At 37.4% G+C, this 20798-nt stretch overlaps 1 long non-coding RNA gene across 2 annotated transcripts in view; it reads right to left on the reverse strand.

Annotated features, from left to right (window-relative positions):
* LOC130678956 (uncharacterized) overlaps positions 1 to 11160 on the reverse strand; it is a 38126-nt gene extending 26966 nt beyond the window's left edge. For both annotated transcript variants that reach the window (XR_008991936.1, XR_008991935.1), the window contains exon 1: positions 6475 to 11160. This is a non-coding gene — a long non-coding RNA (uncharacterized LOC130678956). The remainder of the gene's footprint in view (positions 1 to 6474) is intronic.
* Positions 11161 to 20798: the final 9638 nt, after the last annotated feature.

Consider the following 20798-nt stretch of genomic DNA (forward strand, 5'->3'; position numbering starts at 1 on the left):
TGAGGAAACTGAGGCTCAGACACCCTGAGTGCCTTGTTTACTTTAGCTCTTAGAACAGTGTTTACATAGAGTGTGTGATTCAGAATCACATGGGTATTTTTTTTCATGTTGAATTTGGGGCTCCACCTTTGATCTACTGAAAAAGCTCCCCAAATAACTTTTAGGTACACAAGACCACTGCCTTAGACTTATAATTTAAGAACTAGGGGGGAAAAAAAAAACTACTAAAGGCTGTTACAAATTTAATTTAAATGCAAACTGTAAGAATGACAGTTTGGATTCCATATAGCACCTGAATAGATGTTGGACAACTTTGACCCAGGACAAAGTAAATACTAGTGTTGTTTTGGCGGAAAGAATACCAGACTAGGAGTCAAGGCTAATTGCGTAACCTTGAGCAAGTTACTTAACATCTCTGGACCTCAGGCTCCTAGGGGAAAATACTGCTTTCCCTACTTAACTCCAAGGACTATTTGAAGGATAAAATGAGATCATGTATGTGAAAACACTTGTGGGAGGAGGGGAAAATAAATAGCTCTCTACAACTGCTAGGTATTATTTCAAAGTCCTGCTTGGGCCTGGAAAATATCAATCTTCTGCATGTTACCAGTGTGCTAGGCAGCCTGTGGAGTTTTTCAAGAAGCCAGTAGGATCCAAGTTAGGCAGCTCATTGCTCAGGCTGAGTAGTCAGAGAGGGAAATTCTTGATGCAGGGCAGCATCTGTTAGTGATTAAGGTCTCAGAGGCATTGCCTGAAGTGTAGCAATGCTACAGAACTGGTCATAGCAGCAGTCCCAGTTGTAAAACAGATTCCCTCTTTAAAGCGGCTATGAAAGGTAAACATGAAAGCATTATTCTACAATCATATGAAACAAAATGATGCTTGTTTAACATCCCCCACAACCCACGCACAAGCACGCACAAAGGAAAACACCACCAGGCAGAGGCTTTTGTGAGAGAGATCCCCAGGCGACAATCCCCAATCCCCACCATCAAACTCAGAAGAACTCACTTGTCCTCTGCTAACTCCACAATGTATTTGCAGAGGGGGCCTCTTTGGCACCCACTCCCTGGCATGTTCTTCCTTCAGAACTGAAGTTTGCTCAGTTTCTATCCTTGGCAAAAAGAAACTTCCTTATCCAAAAATCACTACGAATGCTGTCTGTGTCAGAGATCTCACTATAGTTAAAGTAAGCATGTTTATTATAACTCTGAAGACATAATGGACCCAGAACAAAAACCAAAGATCTGGGCCTGGTGTGGAGAAGAGTGATCCTTGGACTTCCAGGTGGGCCAGGCAAGTGAGACGTTCTGAGTGGTTGGGGTAGAGGTAGAATGAGACCCCAAGGTTTGGAATAGTGTTCCTTTGTGAGAGCACACATTTTCTATCTATGAAAGAGGATGTATGGTGTGTTCTCAAATTGAATGCAGAAGGTCTGGAGAAGGGTGTGTTTAAAATTGTAAAGAAAGAAGGCAAGATTAGAAGTTTAAGGAAGGTCAGAGTTTCCCATCAAAGCTCCAAGTTTCAGTTGAGGATTCATGAGTCAAAAGATGATGAGTCAAAAACAGTGATGTCCCACTATCAGGGGAGAGTCCAGGTGCTTATAGGGAACATCTAGAAGATACCCAGAAAATGAGCCCCTCGAATGGTCTGGCTAGTTTAAGCTCCATCTGTCTAGAAGCACTTGAAGAGAAAGCAGGGAGGGCTGTGCTTATAACCAGTAAGAAAAAAAGAGGCAAAACTGTCTGTGTGATAGATGTATCCAATCTTAGTGTAAGAAAGCTGCTCCAGTACAGCAGAGCACTGGGCCTGTGGGCCAGTCACTGAGGCCAAAAGATGAACTACAGCCATTTCTATTTGGTCAGAAGATTGCTTGTTTGTTTGCTGGTTATCCTTCTGGAAATGAATGGTCACCTCATAAACTAAATCTAGCTACAAATCACTTAAATCCATTTTATAGAAACTACTTCTTTAGGGCATGAAACAAACTAAGGAAATAAATTGTGGGATGCAGTAGAATGGTCATTTAACTAGGCGTAAAAGAGATGTGGGTTCTAGTCCCAGTTTTGTCAGTTACCAACTGTCAATTACATTTAGCCTGTCTGTGTATCTTCCAGAAGCCTGCAATGTGGGGACAGTGGAAAAGGGCGTGGAGAGATGGAAAGATGATCACCAAGATCTCTTCCAGTGAAAACAGCCTATGATTCCAGTTAGCATATAAAATAACTCAGGAAGTCTGAAAGGCTATATATCAGAACATTACCAGAGGCTACCTCGGGGGAATGGGATTAGGGCAGGGGCAGAGGGACAAAAGAAAACAATTAGAGAACACTTTCAGTGGGGGAAAAAAGCAAAGGCAGAAGGGATTTTTACGTGAAATATTACACAAGAAATGTTCCAGTTAGCCTATAAAATAATAGCGAGTCCAGAAGGCCACATACCCAAACAGCACTAACATTCAGAGTCCAAGCATGAAGCAGAAGGATTAAAAGGACTTGGGAGAGCCAATAGTGCAATTATTTGCCCTCTCTCTTCCCTGTCCTTGCCTGAAAAGCCCATGGTAAAGCCACTAGAGACCACTCGGTTCCATCTACCTCCTCTTGACCGGGGCCCACCTCCACACCCAGTGACAGAAGGAAGGAGGTGTGGGAGGGGGTTGCCTGGGACCCTGCTCTGCAGCCTCCTGTCCACCACACCATCTGACGGTTCAGCAGGACGTGAAGAAAGCCAAGTGTCTTTTGCCCCACACTGACAGAGCTACCTTTCCTAGAGATTTCAGCAGCATCACTGTGACTTCTTCCATCATCTTGGTTTTCTACTTTGTCACCATAAGCTTCAGGGTCTGCAAGTTTGTCGTGCAAACAGTACAGAAATCAAAAGAGGGCCATGCAGTGAAACTATTTTCAGAAGCTTTCCAAAATTATGAAAGTTACCCCATCATCAGAGTCCTAAAATTCATCAAGTGTCTGTTTCTGGTGGAAGATCTGGCTATCTTCATGTGGCTGATGACCTACGTTGGTGCAGTTCCAATGGAATTGCCCTTCTGTTCTTTGCCAAATTGTAAATTTTCAGCATTACAGTGCAAAGTACAAGTCCCAATTGATGATTACATTGTGTTGTGGGGATGAGACCAAGTCAATTATTGAAGGACTCAGGCAAAACTCTCTGGCATTCCAAAGAAAAAAAGCAGAATAAGCACTTGGAAGTCAAAAATTCAACAGTTACTAAATCACCATTGAAGAGTTGTAACATTATGCTTGTACCATGAAGAAATGCCCAGTGTCTACTTCCAAACTTTCCAAATCTGATGCTTTCTCACCTTCTTTCTCTTTATTTTCAGTACCAAGTTCCAGAATGTGCTAGACTGAAAAACAATTGATACTTTCAAAACTAAAAGAATGAGAAAAGGCTCAAATTAGTAGGATAACCAGAACCTCTAAAGGTAGTGGAGCCTTTGCCAGGAGCTTGAAAAGGCAAAGAGTGAAGATGTAATTAAAGATAAAACACATCTTCCAGTTCTTCGGCCTAAAACACAAGTATTGGTTTTAAAACAACTTCCCACCACTCTCCTCTAATCTCATCTCCCTATTCCATAATATGAGCAGTTAACTCCTATTATCATCTCTCTTCTTCTCTCATTGCTCAAAATAACTTTCAATATTCTATTCATGGCTCATAGGTGATACTGATCATTGTTGAGTTCTAAAATACCATCTGATAAATGAGATTGGAAACTAAAAGTCAGCTCACTGCGGTGACCACAACTCCCTGCCCTGCTTCCCCTCCGGAAATGAAAGACCCCACCATTTGGGAAGGTGGTTTGTTTTATTTCCTGTGGACATGAGTTCTGAGCTTGCGTATGAGAAAAGTACTTCCCACCTTCTTCCCTACCTACCTCAAGGTTAACAGACAAGGCTGTGCTTTTCTTATGAAGTTAAATGTCTATAATTTGTACAAAAATAATACTAGTAGTTGCGTGTGGGTAAATAGACATGCAAGTAGTTCACTGAAGTTATTTGAGTAGGTATATGTTAATAAACAATTATTGTTAAAGTGATTCAAAATTTGGAAAGGGCCTAAATATGATTAGTAGGGAAGAATTTCTGGATGCTATGTCTCTGATAAAGGAAAAATACCTACAAAGTATGATTTATGTTTTGCTACATTTTAAAACCACTTAAAAATTGGTAATTGGTTTAAATGCTATCCCCATGAACTGCAGAGAAAAAAAGGTTTATATTTGGCCCAATTATTGCTCACTGGTCACCAAAATTCACTTGATAGGATCAGTGCTTCAGTCAGTATTGTTAACAGTGATCTCCCCCAGTCTCCACTGTTTTCATGGAATAAAAAGATAAATCAATAAAAATATGTAGAACAATGATGGAGTAAGATAAAATAAGTAAATATCTTATTCACAGCCTCTTTGACCTGGTGATGGCCTTATGCCTAGTTTAAACCTTCATTAGCTTGGAAGGCCAAAGGGTGAGAATAAACACAAAAGACAAGGTGAGCTTTCTGGCAGACAGCAACACTAATTCTGAGTCTAATATATCATATTGTGTTGCTTAAAAGGAGACATAATTTTAAAATATTAATCCCTAAGCTTCTCAAGTCCAGAACAACAATTAAATAAATGTTTTGATACACTCAGAGGAAAAATATCACGAAGCCCCTGTAGCTGAGCACTGACCTTATCTAACTTTGTTTTCCTTTTCACAGGGTCACAGAACCCACAGAGGCAGAAACGAATGAGTTTTGTATAACCCTGGCCTTCTTCTAGAGCCTAATTATTTGTTCTCAGAAACTCAAACCGCTTCACTATACCCAAGCAGGCCAGGAAGTTTGCAGGTAGAGCTGAGCCAAAGAGTCTGGTTTGGCCATATGACCCAGAACACGAGTCAACCCATTTGAGCTGACTAGACACAAGCAAAAGAAAATACAAAAACTTGTGTGTGTGTGTGTGTGTGTGTGTGTGTGTGTGTGTGTGTGTGTGTGTGTTGGTCTGTGTCATGTTTGTGCGAATGGTCACCGGAGCTGACAGGGAGTAATGACAGAGTATTTTCACTGGCTTGTCTTTTCCTTGGCTCATCTTTACTAATAGAGACAGAGCAGCAGGGCTCTTAGATCCTGACTGGCTTTAATTTACCCATCTCACTTCTTGACAAGCATGAATAGGAACTGTAGTACTCTTTGTTATTTCTGCAGCTGATAAAGCTCTTTAAGAGGTTCCCCACCCCTACTAAAGCATCCTTCTAAACCCAAATATGCTTCCAAGATACCGTGTAGCATTTGAGGTAAGAGAGAAAGCTATTACTCATTTACTCAATAAATGTTCGGCCTTTTGTTTGCATGGAACATTGCTAAGCACTGTGAAAAATAAAATAAGTAAATAGAAAAACAAAGCATAACACATAGTTTTAAGATCAAACTGTAGGGTAAGAAAATGTTTGTTAATAGTGCAATGTTCCCTTTGAAAAGCCACAATACAAATTTCTATCAATACATGTAGATCAAGATATACGTATATGTACAGATACAGATAAACAGATTTAGATGATAGCTATATATAAATAACTCCCCCTGCTACAGAAGGATTTTCTTGCTGCATCCCACTTGGAAGATCTTCCACATGTAGTGTGGCCCTGGACAAAATAGTGAAGTGGATGGCCTTCACCTTCTGGGCTTCCTGACATTCCTGTAGCTTTTCTGTCCTTACAGGGTTCATTTCATTCATGATTATTCTGGCTGCCAAGGGTCCCCTACTGTGCCCCTTCACTCTACGGTCCACTCTGGTCCTTGCAAGTTCTCATTCCTCACAGCTCTCTTCTCTGATGTTTGCTCCTCTCTGAGGATGGCCATTCAGATACACCAATTCTGCTAGATTACCAGCAGGCAGCATAGCATGCTGGTTGTAAGCACTGGTCTTGGATTGAGCTAGACAGTGCTGTGGAATCCTAGCTCAAATACTCACCTGTTCTGTGATCTTGAACAACTTACTTAACTTCATGTTTCAGTTCCCTTTTAGGTAAGACTGGATAAAGGGGGATTGTGGCTAATGTTCTATTTCATCTAATCCATAATGCCTTCTACTGTCAGTTTCACAATGACTTTACATGCTGCTAGGAAAAAAGAGAATGTTCTTAATTATGCTTATAAGATGCTACTGATTTTAAGATGTATCCCAATTTCAGAGTGTTAAAATGTGAAAATAAATGTACACCTTACAAGTGACTAAATACAATAGTATCAACCTTATAAGATTATTCTCAATATTGACTAAGATAACCAAAATAGCATGCTTAGCACAATGCCAGGCACAAATTAAGCACTTGAATGTTAGCTAATATTATTAATGTGTTTCACCTGCCAGATAATATAGTTCATCTTAACAAGGGTTCTTTAAACACAATGCCTTAACACACAGAGTCACTGGGGCCAAAGTATGGAGGCTTAGAGCCAATGCAAACATACCTTTTGGGTGGCTTAGATTTTCCATGGCCTCATGCCGGTTACACATCTTGAGAGTTATTTGCAGGATTGCTCCTACTCAAAACCTGGTGACATTACTGTAGGATCAGAACTTTTATCACAGTTTTGACAGATTTATCCCTATATTAAACAATCAAACTTTTCAAAGGCTTTCATAATTAGCTGAAGTTTATATCCCAACCCACTCCAGTCCAAAAATACTTCCTGGCTTATTAGCTTTCTTACACTCTTTAAACCTGAACGTTTATTCAAAGCACCTACAATTACTTATCCTCAGTGTTCTGATTTCTGTCATCTGATGTGTTAAGTAGAAAAAATGTACAAAGACAAACAGGAAAGAACACCTTTCAGCCCTAGAAAACATAGTGATCTTTCAGATGAGTGACAATGAACAAGAACACTTTAGCAAGCACTTTGAATGACATAAATGCCCTATATTTAGATATCTACTCTTGTCACTTTTTTGTTAAATTCAACACAGAAAATCTAAAAATGAGACTCATCCAGAAATCAGATATGATGTACATAGCAAATGCAATACCCACAGAATGTGTGTAAAGCATCATTCTTTTATAGATCTTCAGTTTAGTCTGCAGCTTGATAACTTGTTTATGCCAGCATGCCTGTCTGCTAAGGAGTACCCTAACTCTGTTGATGTGATTTTCTAATGATTTGACTACTACTGCAACAGTTGACAATATGCTGCCACAGTGTCATAACTTCATAAAAGCTTTCATCTCGACCCTGCCAAAAATTTCAACAAGGTCTATTTATAACCAATCAACCATTTTCAGTAAGTCCTTTGTGCAGCTCTTGCATGAACAATATGCTATATCTAAGTTGGCTAATGAGATAGAGTAAAACCCTTTGTATACATTTGCCAAGGACAGGCAGATCAATTACTTTACACCCAAGACCTGAGTGACACTCATTAACATTTACCTGTCCAGGCAGAACTTAGGAATGCTACATACCAGAAGACAATTATTCGAATTTGCAACTGTGAGTACAGAATTGTACTCATCGTATTCTCAGTGCTTCTTTCTGCTTATACTACCCTTTTCATGTACAACATGAAGTAGTTGTTTATACTCCAGTCTCCCCTATTAAACAATATACTTCCTTAAAAGCCGAAATTGTACCTTATTTATCTTCGTACATTCTTTTCCCCATTCTTCTTCCTCTCCACAATACCTGGTAGAAGCTTAAGATTTGTTAAGTTAAATTATATATCTCTAATCTTCTACAAATTGATTATACTTAAAAATATAGAAAGAGTCATTAGTCTACAAAACGTCTTGAAATCCAAAGTTTAGAAAGATTTGACAATGAATCTACATGTAAACTTCTCCTGGTAGAGGCAGGGCTGGGTAGAGAAGAAAACATACCAAGTAAAATAATTAATTCATCACACACAGCTTTCTTTAACTCAAAGATTTTTTTTCTTAATACCAAGCTGTTGGAGATTGGAGAAGTACCCTAAAAAGACTGTAAACGTAATGCGTTTTCCAAGATAAGGTGGGTCTAGGAATGCTACTCAGAATACCCGCCAGACCATCAGTCCTTTAAGGAGGTAGCTATGCCCTCAAGAAACTGTGGAGGAGTCTGCTCCCTGCTGGTAAGATTCAAATCAATCAACTAAATTAGAGAAACCCTAGAAATTGACAGTGGAATCAAGGAACTGGAAGGGAACCTCAGAGATCACCTAATGTCAACACCACGTTTTACAAATGAGGGCTTTAAGCCCCAGACTAGCTATATGACTTCACCAAGATCAGAAAACCTTATAGAGGAGAACCCAGGTGTCTGAATTCTTAAAAATGTATTTACTGGGCTTAATTAATCAGGACAAACTGATCGTTAAATTTGCTTCCGGGACATTGTACATATCACAAAAATAATAGACTCTACAAACTTGGATCACAGAATAACATACAGACCCCGGCTTTGCATATAAACCTACTCACAATAACAACATTCAAGGAGACATACCCTCAAATGTTGCACTACTTGTGCTGATCCAGCTTTAAATTGTCCTGACTCCCTCCTCTCCAGCACCATGGACTTTGCCTAGGATTCTGTCACCTTTCTTGGGTCATTGCAACAGGCTCTGAACTGCTCTCCCTGCTCTCTGCCCTTCAAGCATTCCAGTCTACTTTCCCTCTACTATACGGTTATCCAGCAAAAAGAAAAACCTGGCTCTTTACATAATCCCTTGTTTTAAAACCTTCATAAAACCCAAACACAAAGAGGTTTTCACACTTCAGCTTCAAATAGCTACCCCTTACCTCCTGACATCTGAAAATACCCAGAACTTATTCTCCTTTTCTGAGCACCTGACTTCCTACCTTGGCACATGATATTGCCCAACCTGGAATGATCTCTGTCACCCTCACCCCCTAGTCTGCCCTAACACTATTCTTCACTTGCAAACTCTTATGGACAATTCATATGACAATTTCTTAGCGAGCTTTTCCTAATTCCCCCATAGAGTTAGTTGCTCCATTCTAACAAAGTTGCTTGGCTTAAAGAAAACAAGAGGCCATTGGAAGGTGTTAAACAAAAGAGTTACAGCAATCAGATTTGCAGATTTTAAGAATCATCCTGGCTGCTATGGGTAGTAAGAGCAGATGCAAGGGGACTACTTAGAAAGTAGTCCAGGTAGTGATATCAGAGGCTGATAGTGGCTTCCAGGAGGGCAGACAGTGGACATGCAGACAAATATGTCCACAAGATTTGATGATAGGTTAGGTGAAAGGAACAAAGAGAAGAGGGTATTGAAAATAACCCCAAGGTTCTAGCATGAATAGCTGGGCAGCGTTATCATGTCATTTACTCAAATACAAAACACTGGAAGAGGATCTGGTTTTTCATTTCAGTTTATTTCTATTTTGTTTTGTTTTTGTAGTTGGTGGAGGTAGGGTAGATCATGAGTTTACTTTTAGATGTTGAAGGGTCTATTTGATATCCAAGTGGTTACTGATAAATGGGAGTGAGGGACCAAAGTCTAGGGTTGAGATATAACTCTGGAAGGTATTGACATATACTTGGAAATTCTATATGACAAACATTGGATCTCCCTGGGGCAAGCCCATGGGGTGAGAAAGGCCCTGGGACTTGTCTTGCTAGTACTTTTTTTTCCTTTCTTCACAAGTCAAATTATTTAAATGGACTATACATACTGCTGCCTCCACTTTAAAAGCGCCACTCCCTCTGTATTTCTCAATCTGGCTCTGCTATTTCTGCTTTATGAAAATTATTCTTAATTGGCTCCAAAGACTCCTAGTTGTCAAAATCAATGTATTTTTCTTCATTGCCTCTCTGTTGCATTAGATACTGCCAACCACCACCATTCTTAAAACTTTACTTTTTTTACTTCTGTCATTTCACCATATTCTGATTCTCTTCTCTGCTTTTTTTTTTCTGTCTCCTTCACTGCCTTCTCTCTGTCTTTCATCACCTAAGTGTGAGTCTGTCCTACAGGTTATATCTAAGATATTTGTTCTTCTACTCCTAAGCCCTTCGGTGATCTTATATACCTCCCCAACTTAATTCTTCAACTATTACTTTCATACAGATGATCCCAAAATCTTTATTACTAGTTGTGATCTTTTACTTTCTTCTCCCTCTCCCTCTATCCCCTTTCCTCCCTACCCCTCTCTCTATCTCTCTTATAAAATCAAGTCCTGCACTTTCAATTGCTTATTAAAGGACATGCCATTACCTCAAGAGCAATTCACCTAAAACAAAAACTATTTTTTCACCCTAACCCCAAACCAATTGATTCGCCAGATGTCTCATATACAATCATGCTATGCAACCGTTCTCCCTGCATTCAGGTCCTAAATCATACACAAAACCAGAATAGGTCATCTTAAGGTATCCCTCACTTCCCACATCTAATATCTCAATATTATATTGATTCTTCTTCCCAGTGTTTTTTTCTTTCCATTACTGTACCCACTACTGCATATTAGACTTTTCTCATTGTTTTTTAGGCATGTGAAAGAGTTTTCTAATCAATTGTTCTATCTTCAACCACTCCCTTTTCCATCTATCCGGATACCATTTACTAACAGTGTTTTAGCTTCCTGAAGCATTACTTCACCATTTCATTCCCTATCTCAAACACTTAGAACAGCTCTTCTAACTACAGGGTAAGGCCTTAATTTGGTTTAGTCTTCCAAAATCTGGTTTATCCTAACTTTCAAGCTGTGATTCCTACTACTCTCCTACACTAACTTTGTGTCCTCTGTACAATTTGTGCATTTTCTAGTCTCTGATGCATCGGTCTCTCTCATGTGAAACAACTTGCTTACTCTTCTCCAAATCTGTATACCCTCCAACGGCCAACAGATATCTCACACCCTCCTTGAATCCTCTCACCATCTCCATCTGGAAATGATTATTTCCCTGTTTGGAATTGACTATCCCTTTCACTTAGCAGGCATTTAACACTCAAGTTTCTTTCTTTTCCTCAACCATTGGTTCACTCTTTGAGTATAGGACTCTACACAGAGTATTTATTCATTGACTATTAATAGCTTTAATAAACATTCAGAATCTAATTTAAAATTCCAAGTTATTAAAGAATGTTATTCTCCTATGTTTCCGCTGTTAAATGAAACATTATGGCACCATTATTAGTTCAGAAAAGAGTTCTAGGAATCTCCAAGATTTGGAAAGATAACTAGATGTATTTATATTCTAAGAAACAAACTTACTTTCTGTAGTTCTAAAGTACAACACAGAGAAGTAAAGGAGTTAGACATTGATGTCATTAAAACATAATATTTAAAATAATATTTTAACAGAAATATTGTTAAAAAGAAAAATTTCAAAAGTTGTAACAAATGTTATTAACTACCATTCATTGGTTTTTGATTCATATAAGATTTCATGTGAATTAGTTCAGATTTCACAGTAACATAATTTCATGTAATAGCAGAAACAATCACTTAAAAGGATAGTGAATACTGGATATAATCCAACTTAAATCACGAACTAAATACATTCCCAATCACAGGAACCACAAGTTTGATAAGAACATGAAGATTTTGGAGGAATATTTATGCTATTTGCCACCTGGAACTTCGTCTGCTTTGACACTTCCATCTATTATGAGGAAAAAAATCAAAGTTGCTACCTACATAAGAAAATGTGTGCAATATTAATTTCTCAGTAACTCTGAGTGCTCTGAGGCCCCAGATCTTTCCGAAATACTTTGAGAATGTGTGCTTCAGAATTTCAGCAGGCCTCTGTGATTCTTTGCCCCTCTAGGCTGTCTTCCACATCTGCAGAGCGTGAGGCTTGACCTCACTTTGCTTTGCAGTATTTGATAAGAGAACAACTGTAAATGGGATGAGATAATCTATTGGGTATGTTTAGAAATCAACTTAAGTTTCCTAAATTATTTCAAAATGAGTTCTTTTTGTGTTTGTTTTTGTTCTAAGATGTTTTCACTGTTGATTACAGACTGGTCCATAAGATCTTTGAGGACAATTTTTTTTCTGTGTTGTGTACTCCTGCCTGGAATCTATTCTCCTGTGCCAGATATAATGAAGCCACTCAAGAAATAGTCATTAAATTGAATTCTTATCCCTGAAACAAATAAGTGGTATCCAAGGAGGATAGGGTCTAAATTATTGGGCTCTCTTTGAAGTGGAAAATTAGTTTCAGAAGTCAACTAGGTAAGAACTCCAGTTGTTCTCCTGGGACGACTTTTGAAAAGAAAGCTGACCACGAGGGAGAGTACTATGACAGGCCTTAACCCTGCTGGATTTAACCACCTATGAAAGATCTTTCCCTGTTGTGCACATCAGGAGGCTCAAAAATTGGATGCAGACAACTCAATTGCTTTCAAAAGTCAGCTCTCTCCAAAAAAACTGGAAAGAATGGTTTCATAATTCCTATAGTAAGAGAAGCTGCCACAGTAGAAAAGCAGTGATTGGGGTTAGGTAGGCCCCCTTTCCCATGCAGATTCCCCAGTAGTGTTTTTGTTTCTTGGTTTTGTTAAAATAAGATCCAAGTTATGGTTTCATAATTTCCCCATCACTAGCACTGAAATGAAGTTACTACAGCCCTTAAACTGGAATGACTCCACCAGCTGCATAGCAAACCTTTGTCCAAGATTCAAACCAAACTGAATGTTTGAGGGTTTGGGTTGTTTTGAGTTTTCTAAATTTCAAGCTTAAGTTTTCATGAACCTTATTGCACTTCCTGATCTTTTCTGGGAGAGAGAATGGAAAAACTGAACTTTTTGGTGCCAGTGTTAGAAGAGGCCCTCCAAGTGTAGTCACCAACTGCATGGACAGAAGATAGGCCTAGATAGGGCTACAGTAAGATGAGCAGCTCTGAAACTACAGTTATTTAAAATTCTCTCTCAAGGCTTCTCTTAAATTCTGTTCTTCTAATATCTAACACTTAATTAAAACATTCAGTGACAAAAGAGAGTGCAATGTTCCTAAAAACCACAGCACAATGAAAAAAAAGCAAACCAGCAATTTTAGTTCAGAATTAAAATAAAAGTTACTATCTAGCATAACAATAATAACTAAGAATTAATCAAACATGGCAACAGTCTCAGTACCATCTTGGAAAAGGAACTGGATGGAAGAGACAAGGATGTCCAGATTTAATCCTTTGGGCTTGGAAGATTCATTGAATTCTACAGTCCATGGGTACATAGAATTGTATGAGGAAAAGTAGTTTTACAAGAAGTAAAGGAAGTAGAAGTAAAACCTCATGACAGAGTTATTTGATGTGGTAAAGACAATCTAAGTAATGGACCAAAAGTAAAATCAAGAACTGTGACATTCTCAATAAGGGTACTGCAGTCTATTCCTAGCTTGCGTAGATGCCAGCTCACAGACCACTCCATCAGTGAGAGCTTCAGAGTCCCATATTGATAGTTTATGTCAAGAGGGAGTATCAAGGAAGACAGACCCACCAAAATCAAGGATGAAAGGGGAACTGTAACCACATTACAGCACTGTCTCATATTTCATCAATGTGATGGATAAGTTGCTCATATAGAAATCCACACTGAGGCTAAATATGAAGTCTAATCATTTGAAGATGGTAGGCATGAACTTATGCTTAATAAACAAATACCATATTGACCCGGCCAGAGCCTTTCCCTTAGGAATGCCTTTCTCTTAGGAAACCTAAAGGGAGTCATTTGTAAGCAAGCCAAATTTTGAATGAGATTCTCCCAAGACTGCAGAACCTTGTTATCTTGTAAGTACTGGGACTTAGGACTCCTCATTTTTCCAGATAGAACTTCCATAATGAAACATAACATGGACATTTCTCTAAAGAGTTTAACTAAGGCATGGCTTATACATCAGTTTTAGATTCTTAATCTCCCTCCCTCTAAAAATGTTTGGACATAAAACATACTTGTATTCAAATCTTTGCAATTTTTCTCAAGCAGTCATAACTATCCACAACTACTCTCTGGAAAGGAGCATGTTCAAACAAAACTGACCACAGGGAGTTCCAGAGTCATGACCAAAGGGAAACTGCTAGTCACAGACAAAACAGGAAGTGAAAATTAAGGAAGTAGATCAAATCACGCATTGGTGCAAGGGAAGGGCATTCTCAATCCCTCACAGTGGAATCCATGAGAAACAGTAACAGGATTACCAGGAACAAAATAAACTAGGAGGGTTACAAATCATTTTTTTAAAAGCTATTCTCCTATCAAAGCATATCCCCCATATGAATCCTGATATAATTAAAGCATGAGGGGTGGGTTATTTTTAGTTAATTATTTTTTCAATAACAAGGTTCAATATAGAAAATTCACACTATAGATAAGCACAATGGAAATATATGTATTTTAACTACTTAAAATCCTACTACCCAGAAATAACACTGTTGATATTTTAGTACATAATCTTTAACACATACACACACATGTTTAGTGTTTTTAAAAAGTATCCTAAAATGGCTTTGTAGCTTTTTTCAATATGTTAGAAAAGTCTTTACATGTACACAAATATATACCTACATCATCATTCTTAGTGACTGCACTGGACGACTGTACATATAACACATTTAGCCAGTTCCCTATTTATGGTCATTTGAATAGTTTCCAATTTTTCAAATATCATTTTTGTATATACCTCTTGGCATGTTTCCTGATTATTCCTTTAGAAAGGATTTCTAGATGCAGAATTAGTTGGTGAAAGATACATATTTTGGTAGATTTTCAAATTACCTCCTAAATATGTTTTGTCAATAAATACTTCCACTAGCTGCATACGAGAGTCCTTATTCACCCACCTCCTCACCAATCCAAGCTTTTATCATTAGCCTAAATCTTTGCCAATCTAATAGTAATAGGAAAACTATAGGAACTTATTGGAATTTAACTTGCATTTCTTTCTTAGTGGGATGTCTTTTTTTTTGCAGTTTTGTTGTTTTGCCAGACAGAAGTTAGATTTGAATATTTACAAGGTTTAAATATATTCTCAAGTAGTATACCTTTGCAACTTTATATAGATCTTTTCCTACCATAAGATTATCTAAGCATTTTCTTATGTTTTCTTCTAGTCCTTTTGTAGTTTGGTTTTTCATAATTAAATATTTACATCTGGACTGCAGTTTTCTATAAGGACCAATAGAGTTCTAACTTTATTTTTCCCCAAATGGCTAGCCTATTTTCTCAGTACCAGTTATTGAATAAAGCAACTTTTCCTCATTGATTTGAATACAGTCCTTTGCTTATAATAAAACCTAATAAATATTTGGGTATATTTCCAGTCTTTCTATTAAATTCATTTATCTATTCCTGGTTCTGTATGTACCAAACTACTTTAATTATTATAGATTTTCTAAAATTAATTTTACTATCTGTATGTAAGGCCCAACTCAGAATGCTTTTCCTCAAAATGTATAGGCTGTTTTCTCAGGTGATCAATTTTTTTTTTAATTATGGTTTTAACTAGACTTATTTAAAAATTTTAATGATCTGGGAGATTTAATATTTTTGTAAACCCTCCCCATTTTTTCAAGTCTTCTCAAATTTCTCAGTATAATATTTTTATCTTTTAATTCTTCTAAAATTTTATTAGTCTTTTAAGCCTTCTTAAAGTTTTTTTTCCAAGTATTCTGTAGGTAGAATATATGTTTTAGGTATTCTATTTTATCACTCTGATAAATGGGGTCATATTTTCTATAGAGATAATCCTACTATATAGATGTGTCAGGAGTCCCAAGACCATCCTCAAGCTCGGTAATCCACTAAGACTCCTATGTATGACTCAGAAATTATTATTCTCAGGTTATGGTTTATTGCAGCAAAAAAATAGAGAGTAAAAATAGCAAACAGAAAAAATGTACACTGCACAGTCCACAGGGAATCAGTCTCAAGCTTTCAGATGTCTGAGACTTTACCCATGCTCAGGCCCTATAAAGGAAGCAATCACCCTAAACTACATTGTTAGCAATAAACAATCTGAACAAACTGGTACAATATGGCTCAAGGCCTCAGGCGTGAAAAAAACATTCTTATCAGATGGAATATTCCAAGAGCTCAGCTCCCAGGGGCCAGCCAAAGCCTGAAAATGGGCCTTTCTTGGTAATGTGCAGGGTGTGAGCACCCAGGCCTGCTGAGTCAATCCTTTCCTGCATAATATGAGAGCTAATGATTTTGTACGTAGACACTGGCTCTAGTCATCATACTGAACATATTTGTTCCTAATTATTTTTTGTTGATTTTTGTAGTCTTTCTAGCTAGATACTTATAATCATCTGTGAATGGTGGCAATTTTGTCTCCACTCTGGTAAACACCAGAATATATTCTTTTCTTGTTTTAATGCATTTTCCAGAATTTCCAGAACAATGATGAAAAACAGTGATAAAAATGGGCATTTTGTTCCTGACAACAGTGAAAATGTTTCAATGTCAGTTACTATTTATTGGTGTTGGTTTCTGACATATGTTCTTTTTCATGTCAGTCCAATTCATTAAGAATATTTTATTTTCATGAATAGCCGTGGAATTTAATCAAATGCTTTTGTCAAAATAATTCTAAGATACTCAAGGAAATGTGAGCTCAGAATTTTATATCCAGCAAAACTGATCTTCAATGATAAAGGGTACAAATGATTAACAACATGCAAAAACTCGGGGAATACTGTTCCCAGGAGCCTTTGCTGAGCAATCTACCAGAGAATCAGCTCCATATAATGATAATGACTAGAGAGACATTAACCTAAGTTTGGGAATGAGGATTAAATATATAGTTGCTTGTAAAACTAATACTAAATGAGTGTTAAGATGACAGAAGGTAGTGTGTAATGGTTATATCTCAGGTAATGGTCAACTCTTCTATACCTCAAAAAATGAAGTGGGCTTATGAAAAAAACAGCAACTTTTAAAAACTCTCCTCAATAATAATATTAATAGTGTAAGTATTTATAGTAAATTATTTTGATATATAATGTATGCAATGTCGGACAAAATAAATGAGTGAGATATTCTAATATCCTCTGTGTCCTTGAGAACTAGGCTTGTCAGTAGGAGGGGAAAAAGAGATACAGCTATAATACAGAAGAAATTAAGCCAAAAACCCCTATTGTTGAATTTGAACTGGAAGCATCAGCATGAATTCATCAGGTCTTTAACTAATACATATTTTTGTTTGCTCTATCCACTGAAGAGGCTTAGGAAAAAAAGACCAGCCCAATAACAATGATATCTCTGCTACCCAGATTGTGGCACTGAAATCCCAATTCTCATTTGAAGACTTTTTGAAGAGATGACAAATTTCAGGTCTAGGGAAAGAAATATACAAGATGAACCTGGTACATCGTGTCATACCAGATAGCAAGAAGGCTATCACAGACTCAGAAGCCCATGTAAAGAAACTCCCATTGGCTTTTTTTATTTTTTTTTGCTATCATTAATATAGTTACATGAACAACATTATGGTTATTAGACTCCCCCTATTATCAAGTCTCCACCACATACCCCATGACAGTCATTGTCCATCAGCGTAGTAAGATGCTAAAGAATCATTACTTGTCTTCTCTGTGTTATACTGCCTTCCCCGTGTCACCCCCCCTACATTGTACGTGCTAATCATAATGCCCCCTTTTCTCCCTTATCCCTCCCTTCCCACCCATCCTCCCCAATCCTTTTCCCTTTGGTAACTGTTAGTCCATTCTTGGGTTCTGTGATTCTGCTGCTGTTTTGTTCCTTCAGTTTTTTTCTTTCTTCTTATACTCCACAGACGAGTGAAATCATTTGATACTTGTCTTCTTCCGCCTGACTTATTTCACTGAGCATAATACCTTCTAGCTCCATCCATGTGGTGGCAAATGGTAGGGTTTATTTTCTTCTTATGGCTGAATAATATTCCATTGTGTATATGTACCACCTCTTCTTTATCCATTCATCTACTAATGGACACTTAAGTTGTTTCCATTTCTTGGCTATTGAAAATAGTGCTGCGATAAAATAGGGGTACATATGTCTCTTTGAAATTGGCCTCCTGCATTCTTGGGGTAAATTCCTAGGAGTGAAATTCCTGGGTCAAATGGTATTTTTAGTTTTAGTTTTTTGAGGAACCTCCATACTGCTTTCCACAATGGTTGAACTAGTTTACATTCCCACCAGCAGTGTAGGAGGGTTCCCCTTTCTCCACATCCTCGCCAACATTTGTTATTGTTTGTCTTTTGGATGTTGGTCATCCTAACTGGTGTGAGGTGATATCTCATTGTGGTTTTAATTTGCATTTCTCTGATGATGAGGGATGTGGAGCATCTTTTCATGTGCCTGTTGGCCATCTGAATTTCTTCTTTGGAAAAGTGTTCAGCTCCTCTGCCCATTTTTTTAATTGGATTATTTGCTTTTTGTTTGTTGAGGTGTGTGAGCTCTTTATATAATTTAGATGTCAACCCTTTATCAGATATGTCATTTATTAATATATTCTCCCATACTGTAGGATGTCTTTTTGTTCTACTGATGGTGTCCTTTGCTGTACAGGTTTTTAGTTTGATATAGTCCCACTTGTTCATTTTTGCTTTTGTTTCCCTTCCCTGGGGAGATATGTCCATGATGAAGTTGCTCATGTTTATGTCCAAGAGATTTTTGCCTATGTTTTTTTCTAAGAGTTTTATGGTTTCATGACTTACATTCAGGTGTTTGATCCATTTTGAGTTTATGTTTGTGTAAGGGGTTAGACAATAATCCAGTTTCATTCTCTTACATGTAGCTGTCCAGTTTTGCCAACACCAGCTGTTGAAGAAGCTGTCATTTCCCCATTGTATATCCATGGCTCCTTTATCGTATATTAATTGACCATATATGCTTGGGTTTATATCTGGGCTCTCTATTCTGTTCCATTGGTCTATGGGTCTGTTATTGTGCCAGTACCAAATTGTCTTGATTACTGTGGCTTTGTAGTGGAGCTTGAAGTCAGGGAGCATAATTCCCCCTGCTTTATTCTCCATTGGCTTCTTTAGATGGATATCTAAAGATGGGACAATCTGAGTTCCAAGTTGGGTAAAAATCTCAACTGATTGGAATACAGCAAATATGTTTACACCCATAAATTCATATTGAGAAAAGAAAGTAAATGATCAACTTTGGAGGATGAAAGGGAACCAATTCATATTTGAACACTGTAAAGAAATGAAAGGTATCAAGCATTTATCCTGCATTTCTTATGGACACTGGGTACCACTGGGTAACAAAATATTAGATGAGGGGAAGCTTCTCTTATAAAAGTATTCCAAATAATAAACGAAAAATGATACACCAGAACTAGAATTTCACCATATTTGAACCCCCTCTTGACAAAAAAAAAAAAAAAAGCCTCACTCTTGCCAAAGTTATCAAAACAGAGTATTATTCAGTCTCTGGATCCTATGTCGCTTTGCATGAAATAAGGAGGGCAAATACATACATTCAACTTCAACATAATCAACACTGGGAAATTTTACAAGTCAAATATCTTGGGTTAATTGACAGATAAACTGTATGAAAAAGAAAAAGATAGAGGGGAAACATATATATTGAAAAAGACAAAAGACATCAATTTTTTAATGGACAAGATGACAAATTATTGTGTCAGCATGCATACTTATGTGTTCAAAGTACACAGAAATTCAGGGAACTAGTTACATACAATAAAAATAACAATAGTAGTTACTTTTAGTGGGTACCTGTAAGGTTAACATTGAGACTGGGCACACAGTGGGTTGAGGGGTATATGGAAAAGTTATATTTCCTTTCCTGGGTGACAATCATTTTTTTTTACAATAGTTCATTAAGCTATACATTTGTGGGGGGTTTTCTGTATTTGTATATTATTTCACATTTTAAAATCCACTAAACATTTATTTGCATATATTTTATTGATCAAATATGATATGCTTTATTAAAATAAATACTTAGTAAATGTTGCTGTCATATTTTAAAATGAGGAAACTGAACTATAATAAGGAAATAATTCTAGTTTTCATGATGATATCTTTCATCAAATGGCATTAATCATTCATGCTCATGTAACATTATCCTATATTAGTAAGGAAACCACATGATGGACTTCTACTAAAGAAAGATCAACATGATTTATTTCAGTAAAATTTATTGGGTGCCTACTATGTGCTTGATTTTTCTTTCCTGAATAAATGGTACTTCAGGTCACAGGAAATACTTGACTAGCTGTAGTCAAACAAAATTTACCAAAAATACTTCATTGCCTTAACCAGTTTTTCTTTTATAAAAGTATAAAGTATACTTTTCTAGCTTTCTGTATAGCTACATTTAAGTCACATTCATGAAAAAGCTGATACATCAGCAATTTCACACTCTTAAAATAGCAGTTTTTCCACCTGCCCACCATTTACCAGTATTTGTTGCTAGGCAGTGGGCAGGACAGTACTGTAATACTCATTCTCCTATTTCTTCTTACTAATAGAATACCAGTACTATTGGGGGTGCAAACTGGATCTAGCTAAAAATTACTTCCTGGCCTCCCTTGCAATAAGGAGTGACTGCATAAGAGGTATACAGACATACCTTCTGGCGCTTTCAACTGACATGTGCCATTTTGCCTTTCCCCCCAACTACCTCCTTCTAGTCAGAAATATAGATGTGATGACTGAAGTTGCAGTAATTACCATGGTGACCTTGGGGATAGAATCCAGCACTAGATACAACCAAGAAGAAAGAAAGAACCTGGCTTCTGGTGACATCATGGAGTCACCACTCTGACCCTGTTCTGATTACTCACAGACTCCTCTTTCATAGAAAACTAAATCTCCCTATTTATTTAAGTGCCTCTATT

The sequence above is a fragment of the Manis pentadactyla genome, chromosome 10, assembly GCF_030020395.1.
Source record: "Manis pentadactyla isolate mManPen7 chromosome 10, mManPen7.hap1, whole genome shotgun sequence".
Lineage (NCBI taxonomy): Eukaryota > Metazoa > Chordata > Mammalia > Pholidota > Manidae > Manis > Manis pentadactyla.